Source organism: Capra hircus, chromosome 6 (assembly GCF_001704415.2).
Source record: "Capra hircus breed San Clemente chromosome 6, ASM170441v1, whole genome shotgun sequence".
NCBI classification, from domain to species: Eukaryota; Metazoa; Chordata; class Mammalia; order Artiodactyla; family Bovidae; genus Capra; species Capra hircus.
This window is the reverse complement of record NC_030813.1, coordinates 37,380,027-37,392,078: the sequence shown is the minus strand read 5'-3', so window position 1 is coordinate 37,392,078 and position 12,052 is coordinate 37,380,027.

Sequence of the window (12,052 nt, the reverse complement as noted above, 5' to 3'; positions counted from 1 at the left end):
CAAGATCTATTAAATCAGAAACGGGGGCGGTGGAGGTGGGCAGGTGATTCCCATGCCCCTTAAGATTTAAGAAACACAATTTTCATCAATATAATAAGTAGTGTTTATTAGACACTTGTTAAGTGTCAGTTGGTTTCTAAGTATATTACATATATTCAGTTCAGTTCAGTTCAGTCGCTCAGTCGTGTTCAACTCTTTGCAACCCCATGAACTGAAGCACGCCAGGCCTCCCTGTTCATCACCAACTACCAGAGTCCACCCAAACCCATGTCCATCGAGTTGGTGATGCCATCCAACCATCTCATCCTCTGTCGTCCCCTTCTCCTCCTGCCTTCAATCTTTCCCAACATCAGGGTCTTTTCAAATGGGTCAGCTCTTTGCATCAGGTGACCAAAGTACTGGAGTTTCAGCTTCAACATCAGTCCCTCAAATGAACACCCAGGACTGATCTCCTTTAGGATGGACTGTTACATATATTACTTTATATATGGACTGTTACATATATTCCTTTAGGATGAATGTTACATATATTACTTCACTTAATTCTTACAGTTACTGGAAGTCAACTCCATTTCATAGGTAAGCACACTGAGTTACAGAGATCTTTAGTAACTTGCCTGAGACAATAGGACTGGTAAGTGGAGGAAAGGAGACTGGTCCAGGGTTCATGCCCTGGGTACCTCTCAGAGCTTCTTTCTTCATACAGAAAGGATACCCTGTTAAGATAAGTGAATCTATCTGGGAATCAGAAGAGGAAGCTTTCGATAAGAGCATGTGTAACAACTATGACAATGTTTTACTCCTTTGCTCTTCAGAGTTAATAAGATAAAACTTCACAGCTTTCATGTCATGCTCAGGTGACCAAAGAAAAAAAATCACTTTGAGAACAGCAACTGCTTGTAACAAGGAAAATCTCCTTTCATGCTGTTGCCAAAATAGGGCAATACCTTGCTCCTTTTGAGCAGTCAAGCATCCCCACATGGCAGTGTGATTCTAACAGGGCCATCAAGACCTAACTGCAGCTGTTGGGTTTGGTCACTGAAATTCCACAGATTCAGCCAGTAGGGAGACTGAGCTCTGGTGGAGTCAATCAGTTTACACAAGAGCAAGAGCAGGGTCAGCATGAGGTCCTCTCCCTGCATCCCTGGTCCCATGGGAGACCCTGAACCAGAGAGGCCAGACGACAGACAGCACAGGTCCTGGGTCATTCTGCTGATGAGCAGCCAGCTCTCACCTCTAGCCAAGGAGATTGTTATTCAGTTTCTAAGTCATGTCTCTTTTGGGACCCCAAAAGACTGTAGCCCATGGACGGTAACCCACCAGGCTCCTCTGTTCATGAGCAAGCATACTGGAGTGGGTTGCTATTTCCCTCTCCAGGGGATCCTCCCACCCCAGGGATTGAACCCGTGTCTTCTGCTTTGGCAGGTGGGTTCTTTACCATTGAGCCACTGGGGAAGCCCAGCCAAGCAGAAAGACTTATGCTGAGGTGTGCAACTAAACCCTAAGGCGAGGCAGGTGGGGATAAAATTGGAAGTCCTATACTCAACTGACACTAGGGATGTGGATGAGAAATGACCTTGTGGTTATCTCCCGTAAGACAGAGAAGGGGTCTGCCTAGAACATCTCCTCAGCTGGCTGCTCATCCCTTCTTGCTCCAGGAGAAATCACAAGGCACTTTTCCCAGACTAATGCTGGACTGCAGTCAGTTCTTGCCCATATGGTTTACATGGAGATGTGCAAAGTTGTCAGAGAGCTGCTCCTTTAAACGCTTCTTTTAAAAACTAAAGTTTGGGAGGCTTAGGAGTGTCCTGGACCATTTAAAGAAGGCTGGCAACATAAGCAAAGGGAGTCTGGATGGACTAAGAAAAGTCCTAGGGCATGAAAGAGGGCTACTTCTGCAAGACAATTCATGGAAACATGTGGGCTCTCACCAGGCAATGAGATGCTAATTGGCCTCCCAGCACATGCCACACTTCAGGGGTGGCTGGTCTGGATATTAGCATAGCCACAAGATAACTGCTTCTGAGAGATGACTTTGGCCCTCTCTCTGTGGTCACTCCAGGGCCTGTCTCCTCACTTCAAATCCCTCTTACCTCCTCCATCATGATGCCTCAACCAATATCCTCCCCAGCTGGCAGCTAGGACAAGCCATATTTAATCTGAGCACTGAATATCCCTCTTGGCTGCTGCTGCTGCTAAGTTGCTTCAGTCGTGTCTGACTCTCTGCAGCCCCATAGACGGCAGCCCATCAGGCTCTGCCATCACTGGGATTTTCCAGGCAAGAACACTGGAATGGGTTGCCATTTCCTTCTCCAATGCATGAAAGTGAAAAGTGAAAGTGAAGTTGCTCCATCGTGTCCAACTCTTCACGACCCCATGGACTGCAGCCTCCTAGGCTCCTCCGTCCATGGGATTTTCCAGGCAAGAGTACTGCAGTGGGTTGCCACTGCCTTCTCCCATATCCCTCTTGGACTTTCCAATTTATTATTGAAACATAAAGTCTATACCCTGCCTCTTTCATGGTTGGCCCTGTTGATTTTCTATCACCCTTTCTGCTCTTAAAAAGATTTTCACATTGCAAAACTATAGCTTTAGCTTTCCAAATGACTGCTTCTGCTGAAAGTTTCAAGAGCCTATTTCAGAACTGAAAAACCAAATGTTGACTTTCTTTCCATTTGGACTTCTCTTATTAAAAAAGACAAAACAAAATAAAACCCAATCCATCTCTAGGTAAAGTGAACCTCTCTGAATGATAAAGAGAAGAAATAACAAAGATATAAAAAAGCAGAAAAATACAAATACACTCTTCTGAAAAGGACAGTCTAATGTCGAGAAATGTGAATTTCACTTTAAAAAAAGAATCAACGTGGATCAAAAGGAAACCATGAAACAATCACTTTTGTTTATCCAAATACAAGTACTTGTAAATACCTTCTCCCCTTAGATCTTTAAAATACTCCATGGGAAAGAAAGAAAAACACCAATATAGTATACTAACACATATATATGGAATTTAGAAAGATGGCAATGATGACCCTGTATGCAAGACAGCAAAAAAGACACAGATGTGTATAGCGGACTTTTGGACTCAGAGGGAGAGGGAGAGGGTGGGATGATTTGGGAGAATGGCATTGAAACATGTATGCTATCATGTAAGAATCGAATCGCCAGTCTATGTCCAATGCAGGATACAGCATGCTGGGGGCTGGTGCATGGGGACGACCCAGAGAGATGTTATGGGGAGGGAGTTGGGAGGGGGGTTCATGTTTGGGAACGCATGTACACCCGTGGTGGATTCATGTCAATGTATGGCAAAACCAATACAGTATTGTAAAGTAAAATAAAGTAAAAAAAAAAAAATTAAAATAAACAAATAAAATACTCAATGGGTTAGAAAGTCATTAACTTGATTTGTTGTTCTAAGAATGAAAGTTCCATACGAATTTCATTCTTTCGTAATCTGCTTTATTTCAGGAGGCTTTCCTTCCTGTATTTTATAACTCCCAGGATCCAGGAAGATAAGCCCTCCATCAGTCTGCGCAGAATTTGTCTTATCTCTTTTTCTAAAATTTTTTTATTGGAGTATTAGTTGATTCACAACGTTTTGTTAGTTTCAGGTGTACAGCAAAGTGAAGCAGCTATACATGTACATATATCCACTGTTTCTTTTAAAGATTATTTCCACATACATTCCATTACAGAATATTGAATAGAGTTCCCTGTGCTATGTCTTATCTTTTTAAAAAATACAAATTCAACCATTTTATTTTATTTTAGTTATGGGTCAGCAAACTGTCTCTGTAAAGGACCGGATAATGAATATTTTTGGCTTTGCAGGCCATATGGATTCTGTCACAACTCCTTACATCTGTTACTGTAGCAAAAACTGCCATAGACAAAATGTAAACAAATATGCATGACTGTGTTCCAATAAAACTCTATATGCAAAAACAGATGTTGGGCCAGATTTGGCTTACAGGTCACAGTTTGCTAACTCCCATTTTAGATGACTGTATAAAGTCATAACCATAAAGAATTGATTAATTTAAAATTTTTGTTGTTGTTTAGTTGCTAATTTGTGTCTGACTCTTTTATGACCCCATGGACTGCAGGCTCCTCTGTCCATGGGATTTTCCAGGCAAGAATACTGGAATGGGTTACTTTTTCCTTCTCTAGGGGATTTCCCAACCCAGGGACTAAATCTGTGTCTCCTGAATTGGTAGGCAGATTATCACTGGGCCACCTGGGAAGCCCAATTTAAAATTTTAGCTGTTGTTAATCACTTTGAATACAAGCCAACTAGCAATGAACTCACAAAACATGTAGTAAAATTTCTGGTATTTGGTACATCAATCTGTGAGTTATTTCTTTTCTGCATCCACTTAATAAAATGCTTCTGATATTTCCCCAACCTGAACACATCAAGAATGCTATTTATCTTTAATAAACAATGTTGAAGATAATATTTTTATTATCCTAATTGTCTTTTGAAATTTCATGACAGAGATTTTCAGGCATGTCTCACCTTTTAGGGAGAAGGCAATGGCACCCCACTCCAGTACTCTTGCCTGGAGAATCCCATGGATGGAGGGGCCTGGGAGGCTGCAGTCCGTGGGGCCGTGAAGAGTTGGACATGACTGAGCGACTTCACTTTCACTTTTCACTTTCATGCATTGGAGAAGGAAATGGCAACGCACCCCAGTGTTCTTGCCTGGAGAATCTCAGGGACGAGGGAGCCTGGTGGGGTGCCGACTATGGGGTCGCACAGAGTCGGACACGACTGAAGCGACTTAGCAGCAGCAGCTCACCTCTCAGCGAGCTGAGGGAAAGCTTAATCTTGATTCTAGCTGTAGGACAGTTATAGAAAATCAACAGCATAACATAAACCATTACTTATGCTGTATAATTCTATGGTTGCAGAATGTGGGCTCAGTACTTGTAATTCCCAGGCTCTAGAGCAATAGTTGTGGTTCATGAGCTGCACATGGCCCACAAAAACAAAAATATTTACCATCTGGTCCTTAGCAGAGAAAGTGTGCTGACCCATGTTAGCAAGAAGCATGCAGGATCTTCCCGGATAAGGAATCAAACCCATGTCTCCTGCACTGATGGGTGGATTCTTTACCACTGAGCCACCAGGGAAGCTCCAGTTAAAGAGCTTTTAACCCATGGAGTTATTTTAAGTCCTGATCCACCATGTAAGAAGCACCAAAGCACCATCTTAGATGGTGTAGCCTAATTAAATCTTCAGAGAACTCTTGAAGCTACTCTGTCTGAATGTCCCAAATGAGAGATCTAGTAAGGACCACACAGCTGAACCAAGTCACCCTATAGACACTTGAGAGAAAATAATCAGTGGGTGTTTTAAACCACTAACTCTGGAGGTAGTTTGTTACATGGCAATAGATAACTGAAACAAGAACAAACAAGCACAGAGACAATCTAGGTTTGTGAAAATTAAGATAGTCATAAGAAAAGAGCTGCTGCTGCTGCTAAGTCGTTTCAGTCGTGTCCGACTCTGTGCGACCCCACAGACAGAAGCCCACCAGGCTCCCTTGTCCCTGGGATTCTCCAGAAGTAAAATGATACACAATACAGATAAACACGAAGTTTAAAAACTGAAGAGACCAGATATGCCCAAATCAGGTAAGAAAACAGCATGTGTCCAATACAATGAAAAACTAGCTGGTATATGTCATCATGTTCTGTCTCTTAAGAGGATGCTTAGTCCTGTAAAACTAAACGGCAAGGACTATTGGGAATGAAAGATATTTCCCCCTTGAGGTCACACAACAAAATTTTACAGCTACTTCCAGTAATGTCACCATGTCCTGAAGGAAAAGTCTGGTGTCATTATAATTACATTTTAACCACACCCTCTGAGTTACACTTTACGGTGCAATAAGACATCTTCCAAATATAAAAATACAAGTAAATTATATTGACATATCTTTCGTTGCTAGTAATAGCTGAATTGTAAACAAATAGCCTAGAGCAACGAACACGGCTAGCTTGACACTGTCCGTGACTCTTTGTGGTTCCATGAGTCTTTGTGGTTCCATATCTGGCTGAAATTTGTATGTACTTCTGTTGAAATTCCCAAACACCAAGAGAAAAAAAAAATAAAACCAAAAATAAACATAATTTGGGGGTAGATGAGAAAGTTGTAAGTGATGTTTTAAAAAGTGACCTTTCTAAAACTCAGGATGAATATTGATCCTCATGAATGAACATATTTAAAACAGAAGTGTGTCCTTCTGCTAAAAACACAGCAAGCCTCAACAGACCCATTTCAGACTCACTTCTGGAAATCAATAGGGAATAATTCTTCTATGAAATGCCTAAAGCCTTGACAAGTCTTCAGCCTTGATAAGTCTTTAAGGGTCAATATGGTAAAGAGGAGATGCTCAATAAGGGTACCCCTTTTTCATTCACAACACTGTGAAGACCCCCCTCAATGATTCAGAAGGGAAAACTCTTTATATTTATTGTGTACATAAATTAGAAAATAGAGCATTATTTTAGTCAGAAATATGTATAGTATATACACACCTCTAAAGCCCTGCAATCATACACAGAATTGTATTATCTAACATGTTAACAATGTGTTGGGAACCAACATCTCACAAGATAAAAATAGTTCCTACAATCTTAAGTTGATGGCTCAGAGGTTAAAGCGTCTGCCTGGAATGCAGGAGACCCGAGTTCGATCCCTGAATCGGGAAGATCCCCTGGAGAAGGAAATGGCAGCCCACCCCAGTACTCTTGCTTGGAGAATCCCATGGGGGAGGAGCCTGGTGGGCTACCGTCCATGGGGTCGCAAAGAGTCGGACACGACTGAGCGACTTCACTCACTCACTCACTCACTCAGAGCACAAGTACAGAGAAGACAGGTGGGAGGTCCCAGAAATAGATGGAAAAACATAACAAGACAAAACAAAAACACATAGCTTTACTCCTAGATGAGGGTCCAGTAACTGAACAGACTGTAGGTTATTAGCCAGCTCATATTTTATATGATTGTTCTCAATCAAGTGAAGAATAAGAAATTTTAAAAAATCAGCACAAGATGAAACATGTTTTGTGGACTATTTTGTCTAAAAATCTCTTTGAAGATCAACTCCATGTGTCAGGCGGGCCCAGGAAGGCCAAGCAAGGTGCATCATCTTCAGCCATGAACCAAGAACCAGAAGAGGGTTCATGTCTATTTCCTGTTCTTTTCTATTCTTTCCTAATTTTATTTTGTTTTGCGATTAAATATAAATAGTGTGAGGCGAGATAACATTTTTTTACTGAAACCTGGTCTTTATCTTGGGTTCCTAAGAAATGTTATGGCAAACTGTTTTTACAGAAAAACATTTCGGAAATTTATATTGAGTTTTTGAAGCTCAAGCTCAATCAGGGGGCAAGTTTTAGGACAGTAGATGTAACATCTCTATTTCACAGAACTTTAGTAAATTCTCTGTTTTCCCCCCATGGTTTCTTCTCTGCAAACTTTCAGCCAAAATAGGCTCTTTTTTTTTCTCTCTCTCTTTTTTTGCTTTAGTCAATTGTAGGTTCCAAATTTAAAGCTCAAGTTGCATTTTTATTTTTTGAGCTTTGAATTCGTTTTAGCTTTGGGAGTGCATATATATTTAGCTACTCCCAGTTTATTCCTTGGTAGGGCTGGTAGCTAAGTCAACTTTTCTCTTAATATTCTATGAATTTTCTCTCATAGAACACAGATTCATCTAGATAGAATTAAACAGTTTCTCATCACTTGAATGAAGGGGAAATCTCTTATACACCAAATTTTTTTGAAAAGAAGGAAAGGCAAAGGAGAGAGAATGATTTCTCTTCTAGTTCAGGAAATTTCTTGTCTAGTCCTCTTCTATAATAAGAGGACAAAACCTTAAAACATTGCAGACTTTCTAATTGTTATAGAAATTTGTGAATGTGTTACATAGCTGTATGCTTCTGTTCAGTCTTACAGTTGACTGAATACTGTTGGTTGGCCTCTCCTTTCCTTTACTTCGATTTCCTTGTTAGCCTTTTTCTGTATCAGTCAAATCTTTTACATTTTGTTGAAATTCTGGTCATTAATATTTGCGATGTTTAGGGAAATAGCCCACCATATGCTCTTAAACTGCAACTCTATTATTTCTTTCACTAATTCATTGATTATTTTTTTCCCTTATCAAATGAGTCATAAAAGGAAATATGGTGGGAAAATAAGGACAGAAAGGAGATACAGAAGGATGTCATCCGAATACCAGGTTAGTATACAATGATGGGAGAATGGAGGGGATGAGTAGCCATCGTGTATTTATCATTCAGTTTAGAATTAAGAACATCTGTCAATTTAATGTGTATGCTGACTTTATGAGATAGTACAGTGCAGTGCAGTTCAGTTCAGTCGCTCAGTCGTGTCTGACTCTCTGCGACCCCATGAATCGCAGCACGCCAGGCCTCCCTGTCCATCACCATCTCCTAGAGTTCATTCAGACTCACGTCCATCGAGTCCGTGATGCCATCTAGCCATCTCATCCTCGGTCGTCCCCTTCTCCTCCTGCCCCCAATCCCTCACAGCATCAGAGTCTTTTCCAATGAGTCAACTCTTTGCATGAGGTGGCCAAAGTACTGGAGCTTCAGCTTTAGCATCATTCCTTCCAAAGAAATCTCAGGGTTGATCCCTTTCAGAATGGACTGGTTGGATCTCCTTGCAGTCCAAGGGACTCTCGAGAGTCTTCTCCAACACCACAGTTCAAGAGCATCAATTCTTCTGTGCTCAGCCTTCTTCACAGCCCAACTCTCACATCCATACATGACCACAGGAAAAACCATAGCCTTGACTAGACGAACCTTAGTCGGCAAAGTAATGTCTCTGCTTTTGAATATACTATCTAGGCTGGTCATAACTTTTCTTCCAAGGAGTAAGCATCTTTTAATTTCATGGCTGCAGTCACCATCTGCAGTGATTTTGGAGCCCAAAAAAATAAAGTCTGATACTGTTTCCACTGCTTCCTCATCTATTTCCCATGAAGTGATGGGACCAGATGCCATGATCTTCATTTTCTGAATGTTGAGCTTTAGGCCAACTTTTTCACTCTCCACTTTCACTTTCATCAAGAGGCTTTTTTGCTCCTCTTCACTTTCTGCCATAAGGGTGGTGTCATCTGCATATCTGAAGTTACTGATATTTCTCCCAGCAATCTTGATTCCAGCTTGTGTTTCTTCCAGTCCAGCGTTTCTCATGATGTACTCTGCATAGAAGTTAAATAAGCAGGGTGACAATATACAGCCTTGACATACTCCTTTTCCTATTTGGAACCAGTCTGTTGTTCCATGTCCAGTTCTAACTCTTGCTTCCTGACCTGCATACAGATTTCTCAAGAGGCAGGTCAGGTGGTCTGGTTTTCCCATCTCTTTCAGAATTTTCCACAGTTCATTGTGATCCACACAGTCAAAGGCTTTGGCATAGCCAATAAAGCAGAAATAGATGTTTTTCTGGAACTCTCTTGCTTTATCCATGATCCAGCGGATGTTGGCAATTTGATCTCTGGTTCCTCTGCCTTTTCTAAAACCAGCTTGAACATCAGGGAGTTCACGGTTCACATATTGCTGAAGCCTGGCTTGGAGAATTTTGAGCATTACTTTATAGCATGTGAGATGAGTGCAATTGTGCGGTAGTTTGAGCATTCTTTGGTGTTGCCTTTCTTTGGAATTGGAATGAAAGCTGTCATTTTCCAGTCCTGTGGCCACTGCTGAGTTTTCCAAATTTGCTGGCATATTGAGTGCAGCACTTTCATAGCATCATCTTTCAGGATTTGAAATAGCTCAACTGGGATACCATCACCTCCACTAGCTTTGTTCGTAGTGATGCTTTCTAAGGCCCACTTGATTTCACATTCCAAGATGTCTGGCTCTAGGTGAGTGATCACATCATCATGATAATCTGGGTCATGAAGATCTTTTTTGTACAGTTCTTCCATGTATTCTTGCCACCTCTTCTTAATATCTTCTGCTTCTGTTAGGTCCAGACCATTTCTGTCCTTTATCGAGCCCATCTTTGCATGAAATGTTCCCTTGGTATCTCTAATTTTCTTGAAGAGATCTCTAGTCTTTCCCATTCTGTTGTTTTCCTCTATTTCTTTGCATTGATCGCTGAAGAAGGCTTTCTCATCTCTCCTTGCTATTCTTTGGAACTCTGCATTCAGATGCTTATATCTTTCCTTTTCTCCTTTGCTTTTCGCCTCTCTTCTTTTCACAGCTATTTGTAAGGCCTCCGCAGACAGTTATCCAAGTCTATGCCTCAACCAGTAACGCTGAAGAAACTGAAGTTGAACACTTTTATGAAGACCTACAAGACGTTTTAGAACTAACACCCAAAAAAGATGTCCTTTTCATTATGGGGGACTGGAATGCAAAAGTAGGAGTCAAGAAACACCTGGAGTAACAGGAAAATTTGGCCTTGGAATGTGGAATGAAGCAGGGCAAAGACTAATAGAGTTTTGCCAAGAAAATGCACTGGTCATAGCAAACACCCTCTTCCAACAACACAAGAGAAGACGCTACACATGGACATCACCAGATGGTCGACACCAAAATCAGATTGATTATATTCTTTGCAGCCAAAGATGGAGAAGCTCTATACAATAGTCAACAAAAACAAGACCAGGAGCTGACTGTGGCTCAGATCATGAACTCCTTATTACCAAATTCAGACTCAAATTGAAGAAAGTAGGGAAAACCGCTAGACCATTCAGGTATGACCTAAATCAAATCCCTTATGATTATACAGTGGAAGTGAGAAATAGATTTAAGGGCCTAGATCTGATAGATAGAGTGCCTGATGAACTATGGAATGAGGTTCGTGACATTGTACAGGAGACAGGGATCAAGACCATCCCCGTGGAAGAGAAATGCAAAATATAGTACAGTGCAGTGGGTTTCAAACCTCACTTTGGAGTCAGATTGCCAAATTGTAAATTCTGGCTGTTTATATTAGCTGGATATATGACCTTAAGCAAGTCACTTCACATAATTGCTTATGTCTTATCACTGAATGTCTCATCACTGAAATCAGAATGATAGTAACAGTATCTACAACATAGAGTTTTTGTAAACATTAAGTGAGTTAAAGACCACACTAAGAATAATACTTGGATCTTAGTAATCACTCAATGAAAATTTAGCTTATTATCAAGCTCTCCATTCTCAGATGGAGAAATTGAGGCTTACAGAAGTTCAGTTTAGTTGCTTAAGAAACTGACCACAGCAAACAACAGGTAAGAGTCAGTATTTGAACTCAGGTGTGTTTGACTCCAAAGCTACCAGTTAAATATCTCCACTGTCAATGACAATGTTCAAATACTCTAAACTTCTTTGTTAAATGGTTGTGAATCAACAGGTGCCCCAGCCCAAGAGCTAAAATTCTAATCCAGGCAAGTGTTCTAAGAACCAGCTTCAGACACTCAAAAGAGGATCTGCAGAATTTGGGAAAGCAAAAATAGGGATTCAGCCTGAACTAGACTAGAAATCATTCTCTCAACTAAAGCCACCCAAGGGCTGTTGTGCTTGTTTCCTTTTGTTTTTTTCCTGTTTTGAAAGTTAGAAGAAATTGGGAGCTTACACTGAAATCTCATTACATACCATTTATAGTCTGCTAAATTGTATTAAACTATAGGTAGTTCTTGGGCTTCCCTTGTGGATCAGCTGGTAAAGAATCTGCCTGCAATGCTGGAGACCTGGGTTTGATCCCTGGGTTGCGAAGATCCCCTGGAGAAGGGAAAGGCTACCCACTCCAGTATTCTGGCCTGGAGAATTCCATGGGCTGTCTAGTCCATGGGGTCACAAAGAGTTGGACACGACTGAGCAACTTTCACTTCACTCCACTTCATAGGTAGTTTTTATTGTTTGGCATGAGTTAAAAAATTCTTACACTATCTTTTATTGATGTTTCACATAAAATTCTAACATAAATTATCCCTTCAGGTAGTATAATATTTTAAACTAAATGGAACCTCCTGAACTCTTGCAATCATGATTTTGGCAGGCAGACTGGACCAAACAA